Genomic DNA, 17,897 nt, shown 5'->3' with positions numbered 1-17,897 from the left:
GGAAATGGCTCATGCTCCCGACCCTCCTTCTCAAGAGATCCCGTCAAGCCCTCTGAAGAAAGAGAAGATACCCCCCATTGTGGAACATAATGTCACTAATTGCACGAAACTGAACACCGAGCTCCAGCGGCTCATTGTCGGCCAATTGAGAGCTGTTTACCAAAAAGATCATGTGAAATACCTGCTTGACAGTGGGACGACTACCTTACCATTCTCGATTTCGTAAAATCAAAGGCGATGCCTTACTTTGCCCACCAGACGTCGGGTAATCGCCGCACCAAAATCGTCATCAAGGACTCGCCACCAGAGAATACGGCAGAGGAGGTCAAGAAGGAACTGCATCGACTCGATTTCGAAGATCCTTTGGTCCACCAGTATAGCAAGAGGAATCCTGAGACCAGGGCATTGATCCCATGCCCTACCCACGTCGTCTCCCTTTCCCGGAGGGAGGACATAGAGCGGATTTACCAAATCCGGTATCTTCTGTACACGAAAGTCCGGATTGAATCTTACGAGGGCCGCAACGGGCCAGCCATCTGTCGCAAATGCCAACGTTTACGACATACTGGGAATTACTGCTCCCTGCCGTTGCGGTGTGTTAAGCGTGCTGGCCCACATTTAGTGGAGAACTGCACACTCCCTGCTTTGGAGAAACCTACCTGTGCCAGATGTTTGGAAGAAACGCACGATCCCCACCACATGGCATCCTGGAGGGGGTGCCCTGTTTACCAGAGGGCACTGAAGTCTTCTTGTCCGCCCAAACAGAAATCAAGAACAAATAGACCCTCCCCACCGCAATGGGACATGACCAACTATCCTGTTTTGCTGGGTCAGCCCGGTGCACTGTCCTCAGTAGCCACTCTGGTACCAGCCACTCAGGCACCAGATGGTTCGGTGGCTCCTGGCCCCCTTCCTGCCCAGACTCCCACGACATCCTTTGCTGCTGCAGCCAGGTCTCCTCCTCATTGTCTGTCTTCCGTGATGGCTCCCACTGCTCACCAACTACAGGAGCCAGCTGCAGCTCCCTCCAGTCCATCTGTGGCTCTATCCCAGCCCTCTGCCCCTACCCCCACTCTGCCTACTATTACACCTGCACCTGCCCGCCGTAGGGGCAAGCAGACCACACAGGACCCTCCCCCAGTGGTGGAGACTGATGCGTACTTTCAGGCGGACATGCGTGAAATCCTCCAGGTCGTCTCCTTTTTCACGAAACCCCACATCTGGTCTGTTATTCGTGACACTGCACAAAAATTCCGTCGTCCGGAGGTCATCGCCCTAGTGGAAGGCCTTAGTCAAATATTCTTGTAATGGCGAATGGACCTCCACACTGCCACCAGCCCCCTCGGGATCTTGTCACCCGCATTTTTAATGCCAGTGCCATAAAACGGATGAAGACGGAATTGAACACCTTCCTCCATGACCATCGTGTGGATGTTTTACTGGTCACAGAAACACACCTCAAAGCGGCAGACGATTTCCGCCTTCGCAACATGGTGTGTTACCGCTCTGACTGCCTCGACCGCCGTGGAGGAGGCACAGCTGTATTCCTCAACAAAGCTCTTGTCCATACCCAAGAGACTCTGCAGCCAATGGAACACATAGAGGCCATAGCGGTTACCATCTCCACACGCCTTGGTGCCATTACCTTTGCAGCAGCGTATTTGAGCCCAAACAAGCCACTGCTGGAAGCAGACCTCCGCACATTGTCATCCTTCGACAGGCTCATCATTGGGGCGGATCTCAATGCCAAGCACCCAGCTTGGCATTCTCGCGTCTCTAACCCCAAAGGCCGGCTGCTCCTTGTCCTGGAGGATACTTTGGCACTATCAGTCTATGGCCCCCACGAACCTACCCATATCCCAGTCCGTACTAACTGCCAGCCACACGTTCTGGATGTGGCCATCTTCAAAAACATCACCGCTCAGTTTTCACTGGAAGTTCTCCACGAACTGGCCTCTGACCATGAGCCAGTACTCTTGCACCTCACCAATCCTGCCCTTTCATTTGATGTTCGTTCCACTGTGACCCTCACCAATTGGGACAAGTTTGCCAGGGTACTTAATAACACCACTCGACACGACCTCGATTTGACACCGGCCAATATAGTCCGTGCTGTGGATTACCTTACCGTCAAAATACAGAAAGCATTTAAACTCTCCACCTCCACTGCACCTCGGAATTTAACACCCCTGGACGACTTGCCCCCTCTGTTTTTCGAGAGCTGAAGGTTCAAAAGAACCGCTACCACCGGAGGTGGAAGCAGTTTCGTGACCCCCAGGACAAACGTCAAATGAGACGCCTCCAACGCGAATTCAGCCAACGGCTCGCCGAATGGAGGTCTGAACAGTGGGAGCACAGGATGTCCACTTTCCTGCTCCACCAAAATTCTGACTGGGCTGTCATTCGCACCCTGCGGCGTTCTAAGCCAGCGATTGCCCATCCTATTCGCACAGCAGCGGGCTTGTCATATGATACCCTGCAAACTGTGGAAACGCTGGCAGATGCGTTCGAGGCCCAAAACCGCCCTCTGGTTCAGGACCTTTCTCCGAGCGAACTACAGGAAGAACATGAAGTCCTGACAGCTGTCGATGCTTTCTGCAACCACCCACCCCAGTCTGCTCCCCTTCTTACGTCCATGGCAGAAATTCAGCGCATCCTTCGACGGAAACGTGGCCGGTCGGCCCCTGGATTGGACGGAATTTTAAATGAACATCTTTGCCACCTTCCCCGCACACCACTCATCTTGTTCACCAAGATTTTAAACTGTTGTCTCACGTCTGGCCTTTTCCCCCCTCAGTGGAAACAAGCCGAGCTGATTGCGATCCCCAAGAGGTTCAAGGACCCTACAGTCCCCACCAACAACAGACCCATCAGCCTCCTAAACACTATGGCGACTGTCCTTGAATCTGTGATCCTTCACCGACTTTCCCAACCTCTTGTGGCAGCTGGGACGATCCGTCCTGAACAGTTTGGACTCACTTCGCACCTCTCTGCTGAACTTCAGGTCCTACGGATCACTGAACACATCAGCAAAGGCTTCAACACTGCCAAGTCGACAGCTGCCGTTTTTCTGGACTTGCAAAACGCCTGCGACAAGATCTGGCAAGACAACCTCGTACACAAGATGCTGACACAGACCCCTACACCGGATATTTATGTCAAGATCGTGGATGACTTCCTCCGTGGTAGGACTTTCCTAGTGGCTCAATGGGGAATGCGTTCTGGCATTCGCCAGTTGTCGGCAGGCACTCCGCAGGGATCGGTGCTATCTCCCATCCTATTTAATATCTATGTCAATGATATGCCGGTCATCCCCGAGTGCCACCTTGCACAATACGCTGACGACACAGCGCTATACACCACTGGCCGCATTACTGACGCCGTCGTCGCCCGCCTCCAGCGACAGGTGGACGCCACTATCACCTAGTGCCGGACAAACAAAAAAAGCTCTCAATGCCGCCAAAACTACGGCACCGTGCCGCTAACGAAGCGATTGCCTTTGGTGACATCTTTTGCAATAACGACTGCGCGAATCGACGGTATCTCGTAAGGAAAGAAAGAGCAGCAGCTGCCGCCGAGCCCAGGCGCCGTGCCTAACACGCAGAAGGTTCCCAGTTCGATTGCGAGCGGAAACCCGTTTTCTTCGCACTCAGCAAGACACTTGCTACGATCTCTTCTGTGACCATTTAAATCAACTTCAAACGTTCCACCAGCAGGGTGCACATGGCTCAAATGTAACATGAAACTGTTTCAGAACTGGTTGTCGGATTTTAGCGCTGACTTGGAGGCCTGGAAATGCGCGAAACAGCCGCCGCCATGCGATTTGTTACTACACCGTGTACAAAACGCAAGGGCTCGTCCGGGATTTGAACCCGGGCCCTCCTGCACCCGAAGCAGAAATCATACCCCTAGACCAACGAGCCTGTCCCTTCCGAAAACGCAAAGCTTGTGAATGACGCCACCTTTAATGGTCTCACCATGTAGGGCTGCAGCTCACCCAGCGTTCTCCCTGTCTGTCGCGGTTGGATTGTTTTCATCGACGTCTTTTACTATAGAAACTTCACGAATCGGAGGGAGCTCGTAGCCGATGGCCTTGCTAACACAAAAGAAAAACTGTTGCTATTACGAGTCTCCGGGTGGTACACGAAATGAACCGTCGTTTCCGTGGTGTAGCGGTTATCACGTCTGCTTTACACGCAGAGGGTCCCCGGTTCGATCCCGGGTGGGAACACAACAATTTTAATCTATATTTCGGACTTCATTTCCGAGATGACCTCACGTCCGCGTATGCAGAGACAAGCAATGTCGTATGCTAGACAGATAGGGCGTCATTTTACTGTCAAATACTGTTGCTCTCTTATTGCACCGGTATTTGCTAACTGAGAACGCCCCTAGCTCCATTATGGCTGCCAACATTTATAATCGTGTTCTTCAGGGCTACTTCAAGTGCGCTTGCTACTGGCTTTCCTGAGCTCACCCTACTCGCCTTGTCACAGCTCTGTCAAAGTGTGATGCTGACTAATAATGAGAAACTCTTAGCCGCGCTCAATCTTACATGCCACTCCTTGATTGTTGCCGTCGCTAGTAAGATGAGGGTAGACTGTCGCACAATTAAGCTGAATCTCCACTCACGGTGCACATATTCCGCAAAGACAACCTTGTTTTCCGTTGCATGCAAAATTACCGTCTGCGTTTCTACCGAATTCCACCTACGTACTTTACTGGTGCCGCATTCTCGTTATATCCACGTGCTATAACAGGCGTCTACTGTTCATTGAGGAGCTGCAACCGGGGCTGAGTTCCACCTACTCTTCAGCACGGTCAAAATGGCAGGGCTCGTCCGGGATTTGAACCCGCGACCTCCTGCACCCAAAGCAGGAATCATACCCCTAGAACAACGAGCCACGTGTCTGGAGCAGTCAAGTTAATCCCAAGTAGTGGACCTCATAGGGAACACAAACTTTGACGTGAATTCGCAAGATAAACGCTTTCTGCAGGCAGCACTCACCACTGATGAGAAGAATATTAAAGGCAACGAATAAAAAGCGAAATAACTTCATCGAACACTGCTTTTGAACAGCCGGCAGTGCCTCAGTTTCGGTATGTGGTTTCTCAGGGTTAAGAGAAGGCGAATGCACTAAACAAAAGAACATCGGGAAACCAAGCACCAACTCATAACGAAAAGATTGCACAATATACTGCAAGCAGTTGTCGGCAGGCACTCCGCAAGGATCGGTGCTATCTCCCATGCTATTTAATATGTATGTCAATGATATGCCGGTCATCCCCGAGTGCCACCTTGCACAATACGCTGACGACACAGCGCTATACACCACTGGCCGCATTACTGACGCCGTCGTCGCCCGCCTCCAGCGACAGGTGGACGCCACCATCACCTGGTGCCGGACAAACAAAAAAGCTCTCAATGCCGCCAAAACTACGGCAGTCTACTTCACGAAACGGCGCCCAGTCCTCAGCCGCAACATTTCGATTGCAGGTGTACAGGTGCCCTGGTCCCCGACAACCACCTATCTTGGGGTCCAGATGGACCACAAGTTGCTCTTCCACTGCCATGCGGAGTATGTCACCAACAAGGGACAAAAGCTAACCAGAGCTTTGTACCCGCTCTTCCGCAGTAGGGACCTTAACCTGCATACCAAGCTCCGCATTTACCGAAGTTATCCTGCCTGCCATAACGTATGGATCTGCTGCATGGGCCACGATTAATGTCACCAGGATGCGGACGTTGCAGCGGCTGCAGAACAAGGTGCTCAGGTGGAGCCTGCACGCCCCGCCACTCCACGAGGAAGCGGATATCGCCCCCCTACAGACGACCATACGCAACAACGCGCGGCGGCTCTATGAGAAACTGGATGCCTTGCGGGAGAGTCCAGGGGTTACGCCACGTTGGGACCACACTTCCACGCCGCTGGCATCGACATCCGGTTCCTCTAACCATCCTACAGGAATCGGATTCCGACCGTGGTTAACGATAGGCCTGGCACGCCCACCACCGACGCATCCTTTGGCGGGACTAACCCCCATTCTACGTCCAATACTTCCCCATCCTACCTGCCCACGTTAGGCTAAATTTTTCTGCCTGACTCATGTAGTCCTGTCACCGTCAGAGGGTGGTACGGGACTCCAAGTCCCACCGCCACACCTTGCATGGGGGCTTAATTAAAAAGAAAGGACTAATATTAATGAATAAATGCAATAATTCAAGTATCTGTGTGACCGCTTACGAAGTCTCGTAGCCGGTTGGCCCTGACTAGTATTAGCACGCAATCTGACTGCGTAAAATAAAAATAAAGAACAAGGAATTTCCATTAACACAATTGATTAATTAAGTCCCCTGCAACTATAAATGCTACGAAGCAACAAAGCACAAGTGTAACTGATCTGTGTGGTAGTGTGACTCAACGTACATGTATCTGGCTCGGTTCTCTCTCAATACGACAAAATGTTTTAAACACCATTTACAGTAAACTAATTGAAAAACCAGAAATACTATAATTGCACCTAGAAACCAGAATTACAAGTCTAATAAATAAACACGAGCCAGATGCTTTGTTGACTGTACCTGTGAGCAAGAGGGATTGCCATTAAAGAAAACTGTAATACCTTTTTACCTCATTATATATTGACGAAAATATTCCACTACACCAGCATTATAAATCAAAAGCCCATCTCCTTTCTCAAATATATTCTGACAATTGCAACTTCTTCCATCTATAGATTACAACAACCGAACAGCGTCTACTCTCTCGCCCAACAGAACAACAACTGCCCTCGACACCCTCTGAACTACTACTGCACCAGTGGAGGCGGCGGAATAATAATCTTTGGCGCAATCTCTGGCGCTCTGACTCAGTGTAGCCACCTTTCAACCTCCAAAGTGTATTGCAGAGACGCAGTGTCACTGCCCTGTCGATAAATTTACTGCCTCAGGCACACAGACAGCAAAAGAGCGGTGATGCTGTACTGTAACATATCACAAAAAATGGGTTCAAATTCAATTCTTATCCTGTTGTCGTTGTGTTGGCAAAGTAACTAGCTCTGTTGAGGCAATCCACATCTGCATCTACATTTATACTCCGCAAGCCACCCAACGGTGTGTGGTGGAGGGCACTTTACGTGCCACTGTCGTTACCTCCCTTTCCTGTTCCAGTCGCGTATGGTTCGCGGGAAGAACGACTGCCGGGAAGCCTCCGTGCGCGCTCGAATCTCTCTAATTTTACATTCGTGATCTCCTCTGGAGGTATAAGTAGGAGGAAGCAATATATTCGATACCTCATCCAGAAACGCACCCTCTCGAAACCTGGACAGGAAGCTACACCGCGATGCAGAGCGCCTCTCTTGCAGAGTCTTCCACTTGAGTTTGCTAAACATCTCCGTAACGCTATCACGGTTACCAAATAACCCTGTGACGAAACGCGCCGCTCTTCTTTGGATCTTCTCCATCTCCCCCGTCAACCCGACCTGTTACGGATCCCACACTGATGAGCAATACTCAAGTATAGGTCGAACGAGTGTTTTGTAAGCCACCTCCTTTGTTGATGGACTACATTTTCTAAGGACTCTCCAAATGAATCTGAACCTGGCACCCGCCTTACCAACAATTAATTTAGGTCATTTATATATCTTGTGAAAAGCAATTGTCCCATAACACTCCCCTGTGTCATGCCAGAGGTTACTTTAACGTCTGTAGATGTCCCTCCATTGAGAACAACATCCTGTGTTCTGTTTGCTAAAAACTCTTCAATCCAGTCACACAGCTGGTCTGATATTCCGTAGGCTCTTACTTTGTTTATCAGGCGACAGTGCGGAACTGTATCGAACGCCTTCCGGAAGTCAAGGAAAATAGCATCTACCTGTGAGCCTGTATCTAATATTTTCTGGATCTCATGAACAAATAAAGCGAGTTGGGTCTCACACGATCGCTGTTTCCGGAATCCATGTTGATTCCTACAGAGTAGAGTCTGGGTTTCCAGAAATGACATGATACGCTAGCAAAAAACACGTTCTAAAATTGTACAACAGATAGACGTCAGTGATATAGGTCTATAGTTTTGCGCATCTGCTCGACGACCCTTCTTGAAGACTGGGACTACCTGTGCTCTTTTCCAATCATTTGGAACCTTCCGTTCCTCTAGAGACTTGCGGTACACGGCTTTTAGAAGGGGGGCAAGTTCTTTCGCATACTCTGCGTAGAATCGAATTGGTATCCCGTGAGGCAATATGCGATGAATGAATTTATCAGAGAGTAGAGCAAACCGCACGCTCCTTCAGCTGAAAATTTATGTATAAAACGATTTTGAAAGTCACATTACTTTACAGAAAATCTTGGAATTAAAGTATGCAAGTGGCAAATAGTTTAGGGAAGGTTTGAATTATGCTCAAAAATTTGTTTGGAGTCACGAGGACCACATGAAATACTGGACGAATGTAGATTGGGTAAAGCTAGTTTCTGACACATCTCACTGTTTATGACCTGCATATCCTGAACTACACCTGCGGAATAAATATGTACTTTTAGAGGCTTGTATCTCATTCAAGGCATGGTCTAACATTAATATAGAACACCCACGTCTCTTTAGGGAGTTTGTACTTTTAGTGAGATTCGAAGAAGGCGTGGTTATCCGCGCCGAAACGTAGGTCAACATCCGGTTTCTGTGGATTCTTTATAATCATTATTTGAATCAAAATCATCGAACGGCATACAGTGGACAAGGCAACTGGCGAAGTACATGCAGAGGGCGTTCTAGCGTTGGCGCGTAACGACCCTGCTGTTTCGTTGCGACGTATCGCCTCGAAATGTGATGTAAGTCAGAGAAGTGTTCTACGCATTTTGCACCGGCATAGATTTCACCCGTTTCAACTCTCGTTACATCAAGCACTCTCCGGTGTGGATTTCGAACGGCGCCAGGTATTTTGCCGGTTTGCTCTGCAGCGCCTACAAGATAATCCAACGTTTTTCCAACGGGTGCTTTTTACTGATGAAGCGACCTTCTTCAACCACGGTAATGTGACTTTGCATAATATGCATTACTAGCCGATAAGAGAACCCTCATTGGCTTCGACTGCAACCGTTGAGAGCTAACGTGTGGTGCGGCATCGTCGGAAATGTCATTGTGGGGCCGTACGTCATTCCGGGTATTCCAAATTTCAATAACTACGCACAGTTCCTGCAAAACGTTCTGCCCATTTTGCTGGAAGAGGTACCACTAACTACGCGTCAGTGCATGTGGTTCCAACATGACGGCTGTCCTGCTCACTCTTCCCGTGTGGCTACAGAACTGTAAATGAAAAGTTCCCAGATTTTTGGACAGGACGACGTGCTGAAGTGAAGTGGCCAGCCCGGTCTCCTGATTTGACCCTGCTTGATTTGTTTCTGTGGGGAGCAATCAAACAAAGTGTATGCTCAAATACCAACTAATCCAGACGATATGAAGAAACTTATCATCGAAGCCTGCGCTGATATCTCACGTGACACCCTCGCAGCCGTTCACAAATCATTCGGGTCGACTACAAATGTGCATTGCAGCAGATGGGAAGCACGATCACGTAACGCTAAAATTTAACATAGGGTTCCATTTAAAAAAAAACTAAAGGTGGCCTCATATCTCTGTAATAAAAAATAGCACAAACATGAAATGTGATGTATTGAAGTAGCCACTGTCCCTGCAATTCACTGTCCAAACGCCATCTTTTTATCTATTATGGTTGGGGAGATACAGGGGCGTTATGACTTAGCTGCCTCACCCTTTTTATACTATCCCCCACATGGCATATAGCGTCATCGGATCAATATCGATGTCTTTGCAAGTGTACTAATTATTTTTCCGGCAGTGTATGAACTTCCGATAGCTGGCGGCACTATACGTAGGCATCACAATGGTGTCTGTAACAGAGGTGCATTCCAAGTAGAGAAATGTTACTGACAAGGGAACCTCCCCATCGCACCCCCCTCAGATTTAGTTATAAGTTGGCACAGTGGAAAGGCCTTGAAAAACTGAACACAGATCAATCGAGAAAACAGGAAGAATTTGTGTGGAACTGTGAAAAAATAAGCAAAATATACGAAGTGAGTAGTCCATCCACAGCATAGGCAACATCAAGGATATTGTGAGCTCAGGAGCGTCGTGGTCCCGTGGTTAGCGTGAGCAGCTGCGGAATGGGAGGTCCATGGTTCAAGTCTTCCCTCATGTGAAAATTTTAATTTCTTTACTTTCGCAAAGTTATGATCTGTCCGTTCATTCATTGATGTCTCTGTTCACTGTAATAAGTTTAGTGTCTGTGTTTTGCGACCGCACCGCAAAACCGTGCGATTAGTAGACGAAAGGACGTGCCTCTCCAATGGGAACCGAAAACATTTGATCGCAAGGTCATAGGTCAACCGATTCCTCCACAGGAAAACACGTCTGATATATTCTATACGACACTGGTGACGGCATGTGCTCCACATGACAGGAATATGTTGTCGACCCACCTAACTTGTACACTTGGCGAATTGGTAAAAAGATTCTTCTACCTTTCCCGGTTTAGGTTTTCTTGTGGATGTGATAATCACTCCCAAAAAAGTGATGAAAACATAAGAGTTTGTCACATAAACTGCAACAAATGAATGCAACGGTTTCACAGTCGCACAGTTTTCCCTGTGCTCTGTCAAAACATATGTTTTTAACGTTTTCAAATTTTTCCGTGTGTAGACCGCCAAATGCTGCATGTGTCCAAGCAAATCTGAACATGTCCTGGAATTTTGGAGAGCGAAGTTGATTATGTGTGAGTGCCTGAACTTTGATAATTGTCTGAAAGCAAAATATTAAACTTTTCACTCGAGGGTGGACTTGAACCAAAGACCTCCCGTTCCGCAGGTGCTCACGCTAACCGCGGGACCACGGCGCTCCTGAGCTCGCAATATCCTTGATGTTGCCTATGCTGCGCATGGACTACTCACTTCGTATATTTTGCTTATTTTTTCACAGTTCCACACAATTTCTTCCTGTTTTCTCGATTGATCTGTGTTCAGTTTTTCAAGGCCTATCCACTGTGTCAACTTATAACTAAATCTGAGGGGGGTGCGATGGGGAGGTTCCCTTGTGAGTTTTTCACGGAGCATCACACATAGTCATAGGTCCTTGCAGAATATCTACGGAAACCTGGCAGTGAACAAAAGCACGGTGAGTCGTAGATCAGGGCGCCTGTCATCACCGCAACCAGGTCGCTCAAACGTTTCGGATTTCCCGCGTGCCGGCCAGCTGCTCACAGCTGACACTCCAGCAATCTCTGAACGTGCGGTTACTCTTATTTATTTAGTCGTTCGGTATATACGAATGCAATCACTCTTACATTAATTACAATATACTTAGACAGCAATGGTAACAATACGCTTTACAGTTGCTCTTATAATACTATGCAACATTAGAAATACTCTCGAGCCACTTTAAGGCCCAGTCGCTGAGCCTGTCTATGTCTTTCAAATCACCATCATATCCATACATTTCACACACCAGTAAACGGTCCATTGTTTGGATTTCACCACACTCACATTCAGAGCTATCTGACAGGCCCCATTTCTTCACTAGTTGCTTGCATCTGCCGACACCTGTTCTTAGGCTGTTGATAGTTGTCCACAGTTCCCTTTCAGGTGCGGCAAATGTGTCATTACGGTCAGAAATGCTGTGGCCAGCGTTCCACAGGGCTCCGTTCTTGGCCCCATATTATAGTCACTATGCACCAATGACGTGCCAAAACTGGCAGGTGATGAAAGAGCGTTGTATGCCGTCGACACAGCGGTCTATAAGAGCGGTAGCAGGCTCATGAAGTTACAAGAACACTTAGACGAGATCACGAATTGGTGCAACATCTGGAAGATAAAGATAAATCCAGAAAAGAGTGTAGCAGTAATTTTCGCATGCAAAATAGGCCATTTCCCCACTTCACCCAAAACCGACAGATTTCTTTGACTGCCAGGATTGGAGTGACTGGGTAATGCATCTTAGCCTTCGGATGCAGAGACACTTAACTTTAGCCAAAGCAGTTACATAGATCCAGAAGTAGAAAAATTGCTGTCTATAACCACCTTTCGCCATCCGTCACAGGTGGGAGTCTACAGATATCGACAAAAAGCTACGACTATATAAAGCTGTCATCCTTATGACGACGCTATATTGGTCAGAAGTATGGTCCATGGCAGCAGACTGTCATCTGAACAAATTACAACCCTTGCAGAATAGGATCTGCCGCATCGCTGCAAACGCAGACCAGCACGCACTGTACTGGTGTCTAAATGTTCTGTTTTTTATGGCAACTATCCTGAAGGGAGAAAATTACACTGAAAAGTACTGCAGTGAAATACACTCCTGGAAATTGAAATAAGAAGACCGTGAATTCATTGTCCCAGGAAGGGGAAACTTTATTGACACATTCCTGGGGTCAGATACATCACATGATCACACTGACAGAACCACAGGCACATAGACACAGGCAACAGAGCATGCACAATGTCGGCACTAGTACAGTGTATATCCACCTTTCGCAGCAATGCAGGCTGCTATTCTCCCATGGAGACGATCGTAGAGATGCTGGATGTAGTCCTGTGGAACGGCTTGCCATGCCATTTCCACCTGGCGCCTCAGTTGGACCAGCGTTCGTGCTGGACGTGCAGACCGCGTGAGACGACGCTTCATCCAGTCCCAAACATGCTCAATGGGGGACAGATCCGGAGATCTTGCTGGCCAGGGTAGTTGACTTACACCTTCTAGAGCACGTTGGGTGGCACGGGATACATGCGGACGTGCATTGTCCTGTTGGAACAGCAAGTTCCCTTGCCGGTCTAGGAATGGTAGAACGATTGGTTCGATGACGGTTTGGATGTACCGTACACTATTCTGTGTCCCCTCGACGATCACCAGTGGTGTACGGCCAGTGTAGGAGATCGCTCCCCACACCATGATGCTGGGTGTTGGCCCTGTGTGCCTCGGTCGTATGCAGTCCTGATTGTGGCGCTCACCTGCACGGCGCCAAACACGCATACGACCATCATTGGCACCAAGGCAGAAGCGACTCTCATCGCTGAAGACGACACGTCTCCATTCGTCCCTCCATTCACGCCTGTCGTGACACCACTGGAGACGGGCTGCACGATGTTGGGGTGTGAGCGGAAGACGGCATAACGGTGTGCGGGACCGTAGCCCAGCTTCATGGAGACGGTTGCGAATGGTCCTCGCCGATACCCCAGGAGCAACAGTGTCCCTAATTTGCTGGGAAGTGGCGGTGCGGTCCCCTACGGCACTGCGTAGGATCCTACGGTCTTGGCGTGCATCCGTGCGTCGCTGCGGTCCGGTCCCAGGTCGACGGGCACGTGCACCTTCCGCCGACAACTGGCGACAACATCGATGTACTGTGGAGGCCTCACGCCCCACGTGTTGAGCAATTCGGCGGTACGTCCACCCGGCCTCCCGCATGCCCACTATAGGCCCTCGCTCAAAGTCCGTCAGCTGCACATACGGTTCACGTCCACGCTGTCGCGGCATGCTACCAGTGTTAAAGACTGCGATGGAGCTCCGTATGCCACGGCAAACTGGCTGACACTGACGGCGGCGGTGCACAAATGCTGCGCAGCTAGCGCCATTCGACGGCCAACACCGCGGTTCCTGGTGTGTCCGATGTGCCGTGAGTGTGATCATTGCTTGTACAGCCCTCTCGCAGTGTCCGGACCAAATATGGTGGGTCTGACACACCGGTGTCAATGTGTTCTTTTTTCCATTTCCAGGAGTGTATATACTACAGAAAAATAATAGAATACCAGTTACAACTGGGGACAATATACTGAAATCTGCTCTGATTCTTTAATTAAAATAACGTTTGTTTTAAATAACGGCGCACAGCCTTCCTACGGATGCGGCCCTTAGGCGTCTCACAATGTTACATGCAAAATGTTTACACTATCTGTCGAAAAACTAAAAGATTCTTCTTAGTTTAAGCACTGCCGCTGGCCATCAAATTCCCCAGACATAAACATTTTTGAGCATATTTGGGATGCCTTGCAACGTGCTGTTCAGAAGAGATCTCTATCCCGTCATACTCTTACGGATTTACGGACAGCCCTGCAGGATTCATGGTGTCAGTTCCCTCCAACCCTACTTCAGCCATTAGTCGACTCGATGTCACATCGAACTTCTGCGAGCTAGCGGGGGCGCTCCACAATATCAGGCACGTGTACCAGTTTCTTTGGCTCTTCAGTGTATAACTATTCGTAGGTGCCGCGTGGCAAAATATTGTTCTGTCTTCGTAAGGAAACGTAAATTATTTATTACTTTTACTGCACGGAAAACCGGCCCCGAGTACAGTCTGCTCGCCAATTACGGACGATGTGTTGCCCATTACGAGCAGATACAACAAACAGACAAACATGTAACAAATAGGCAGTGAAGAAATAACAAGCTAATGCAAGCAACAATTGCGAAACGATCGATGACGACGTGTAGAGAGCTGGAGAAGAGAACATGAAAATCTCACGTGTCGCGCATGGGCTATAGCTCATGTAGTCTTGTAAACCTGTTGGTGGCTGTTTCCCAACTTAATAGACCACAAGTGTCATGTTTAAAATTCTTCGTTTCGACTTCCATTACATAACTATGCTACGTTGTAAACAATAATCGTTTACACCCTATACATACTTCACGTTGTCTCTGAGTTCGTAGGCGAACTAGATTTTACGGAAGCATAAAATAAAATGTGGTTTTCACATCATACTTGCGTCACACGCTTAGTAAAAATGAGTTTTTTATGTTGCATTATTAAAGTTCATGCAGCAATAATAATAATAATAATAATCTACCTCGTGGAGGCCCGGGAAAAGAATAGGCCTCCGGTATGTTCTGCCAGTCGTAAAAGGCGACGAAAAGAACAAACCACTAATAGGGATAACGCCCCTATTAGTGTGATTAGTTGGTTCAGGACAGAACTAATGAAGCCTCGGACAAGCGCTGTCATGGTAGGGGACGACGGTTGAACCCTATGCCCGCCCACAATGGTAACGACACTGCTAGCCAACTGGAAAATGATTTAAATCCAAATAGAGTTGTTTTGCAGGTTATGCTTCCTGCAACCACCCTAGAAGGAAAACAAAGACAGAGGATGAGATGGTCAGATGAAGTTAATCGAAACCTCATGTTCTGTTATTACCAAGCAACAAACCTAGGAACCAACACAACTGGATACAGATCACAAGTATACACAACATTTATTACCAGATACCCAGAATTAAAATTTTTAACAGAATAACGACTAGCTGATCAGATCCGTGTAATAATCAAAAATAACAGGATACTCCAGTCAGAATTAGAAAACATCAAACAACAAGTACAACAAATACTGGAACAAAATAATGTGCAATCAGAAGAAGAAGAAGAAAACACAGTAATGGTCTCAAACATCCCAGAGCAAACAAACAAAGAACAACACGCATCAATTAAACAATCAGAGGAAAACAAAATCTTAAGACAGCCACCAGAACAAGCACAAATAGAACACGAAGTGACACACATGTTAGATATAGAAGAAAAATTTCAGCTGACATATATAGAATACAAAGACACAAATACAGACATTAGACCATTCTTGCATAGACCACCAAATAACCCACAAGTTGAAACAACAATAACAACTATCAGCACAATCATACACAACAAAATAAATGAAAATATAACTATGGAAGAGTTACAACTACTGGTTTATATAGGTGCACTTACTACACTAAATATACACACTTGGCAGAGATCAGAACCAACCAACACACAGAAGAAACCCACAAAACCAGCATGGCAACCCAGGCTACAGATCAGAATAGAAAAACTGAGAAAAGACATCGGACAGCTAACACAATTTATAAGAAATGAAATGTCAGAAAAAAAAACGTAAAAGATTAGGTAAAATCTCACAACAAGAAGCGATAGAGCAATTAGATGAAAAGAAGGAGAAATTACAAGCATTGGCCAAACGACTTAGAAGATAGAAAAAAGTTAAAATAGAAGGAAACAAAACCAAACATTCAACACAAACCAAAAGAAATTTTACCAGACAATAGATAACACACACATTAAAATAGACAATCCACCAAACGTAACAGACATGGAACACTTCTGGAGCAACATATGGTCAAACCCGCTACAACATAACAGGCATGCACGGTGGATACAAGCAGAAACAGACACATACAAGATGATACCACAAATGCCTGAAGTGATAATCTTGAAACATGAAGTCACCCAAGCAATTAATTCTACTCACAATTGGAAAGCCCCTGGAAAAGATAAAATAGCAAATTTCTGGCTAAAGAAGTTCACCTCAACACATTCACATCTAACTAAATTAGTTAACAGTTACATTGCAGACCCATACACATTCCCTGATACACTTACACATGGAATAACTTATCTGAAACCTAAAGATCCAGCAGACACAGCAAACCCAGCTAAATATCGCCCCATAACATGCCTACCAACAATATACAAAATATTAACTTCAGTCATTACACAGAAATTAATGACACATACAACATAGAACTGTTGCAAAGGAGCACGAGGATGTAAAGAGCAACTGATAATAGATGCAGAGGTGACATATCAAGCTAAAACTAAACAAAGGTCACTACACTACGCATACATTGATTACCAAAAAGCTTTTGATAGTGTACCCCACTCATGGTTACTACAAATATTCGAAATATACAAAGTAGATCCCAAATTGATACAGTTCCTAAACATAGTAATGAAAAATTGGAAAACCACACTTAATATCCAAACAAATTCAAATAATATCACATCACAGACAATACAGATTAAGCGTGGAATATACCAAAGAGACTCATTAAGTCCTTTCTGGTTCTGCCTTGCTCTGAACCCACTATCCAACATGCTAAATAATACAAATTATGGATACAATATTACTGGAACATACCCACACAAAATCACACATTTGCTATACATGGATGATCTAAAACTACTGGCAGCAACAAATCAACAACTCAACCAATTACAAAAGATAACAGAAGTATTCAGCAATGATATAAATATGGCTTTTGGAACAGACAAATGTAAGAAAAATAGCATAGTCAAGGGAAAACACACTAAACAAGAAGATGTGTATAAACATCTAGGATACAGACAAAAAATAGGAATAGGTAATACAAATATTTAAGAATAACTAAAAGAAAAACATAGACAAAGATTAACAAAAACACTGAAAACAGAATTGACGGCAAGAAACAAGACAAAGGCTATAAATACTTATACTATACCAATATTGACCTACTCATTTGGAGTAGTGAAATGGAGTAACACAGACCTAGAAGCACTCAATACACTTACACAATCACAATGCCACAAATATAGAATACATCACATACATTCAGCAACAGAAAGATTCACATTAAGCAGAAGGAAGGAGGAAGGGGATTTATCGACATAAAAAACCTACATTATGGACAGGTAGACAATTTAAGAAAATTCTTTCTAGAACGAGCAGAAACTAGCAAAATACACAAAGCAATCACTCAAATAAATACATCGGCTACACCACTGCAATTTCATAACCACTTCTACAACCCTTTAGATCACATAACATCAACAGATACGAAGAAAATAAATTGGAAAAAGAAAACACTTCATGGCAAGCACCCGTATCATCTAACACAGCCACACATCGATCAAGACGCATCCAACACATGGCTAAGAAAAGGCAATATATACAGTGAGACGGAAGGATTCATGATTGCAATACAGGATCAAACAATAAACACCAGATATTACAGCAAGCATATTATTAAAGATCCCAATACCACAACAGATAAATGCAGACTTTGCAAACAACAAATAGAGACAGTAGATCAC

At 46.4% G+C, this 17,897-nt stretch overlaps 2 non-coding genes across 2 annotated transcripts; one reads left to right on the top strand and one right to left on the bottom strand.

Moving 5' to 3' along the window:
• Positions 1–3,851: 3,851 nt before the first annotated feature.
• Positions 3,852–3,923, bottom strand: Trnap-cgg. The gene has a single exon. It is a non-coding gene; the product is annotated as a tRNA-Pro (tRNA).
• Positions 3,924–4,158: 235 nt separating this feature from the next.
• Trnav-uac lies at positions 4,159–4,231 on the top strand. The gene has a single exon. It is a non-coding gene; the product is annotated as a tRNA-Val (tRNA).
• The last annotated feature ends 13,666 nt before the right edge of the window (positions 4,232–17,897 follow it).

The sequence above is a fragment of the Schistocerca piceifrons genome, chromosome 10 (genome assembly GCF_021461385.2).
Source record: "Schistocerca piceifrons isolate TAMUIC-IGC-003096 chromosome 10, iqSchPice1.1, whole genome shotgun sequence".
In the NCBI taxonomy this organism is placed as follows: domain Eukaryota; kingdom Metazoa; phylum Arthropoda; class Insecta; order Orthoptera; family Acrididae; genus Schistocerca; species Schistocerca piceifrons.
This window is presented reverse-complemented; position numbering and strand designations above follow the sequence as displayed.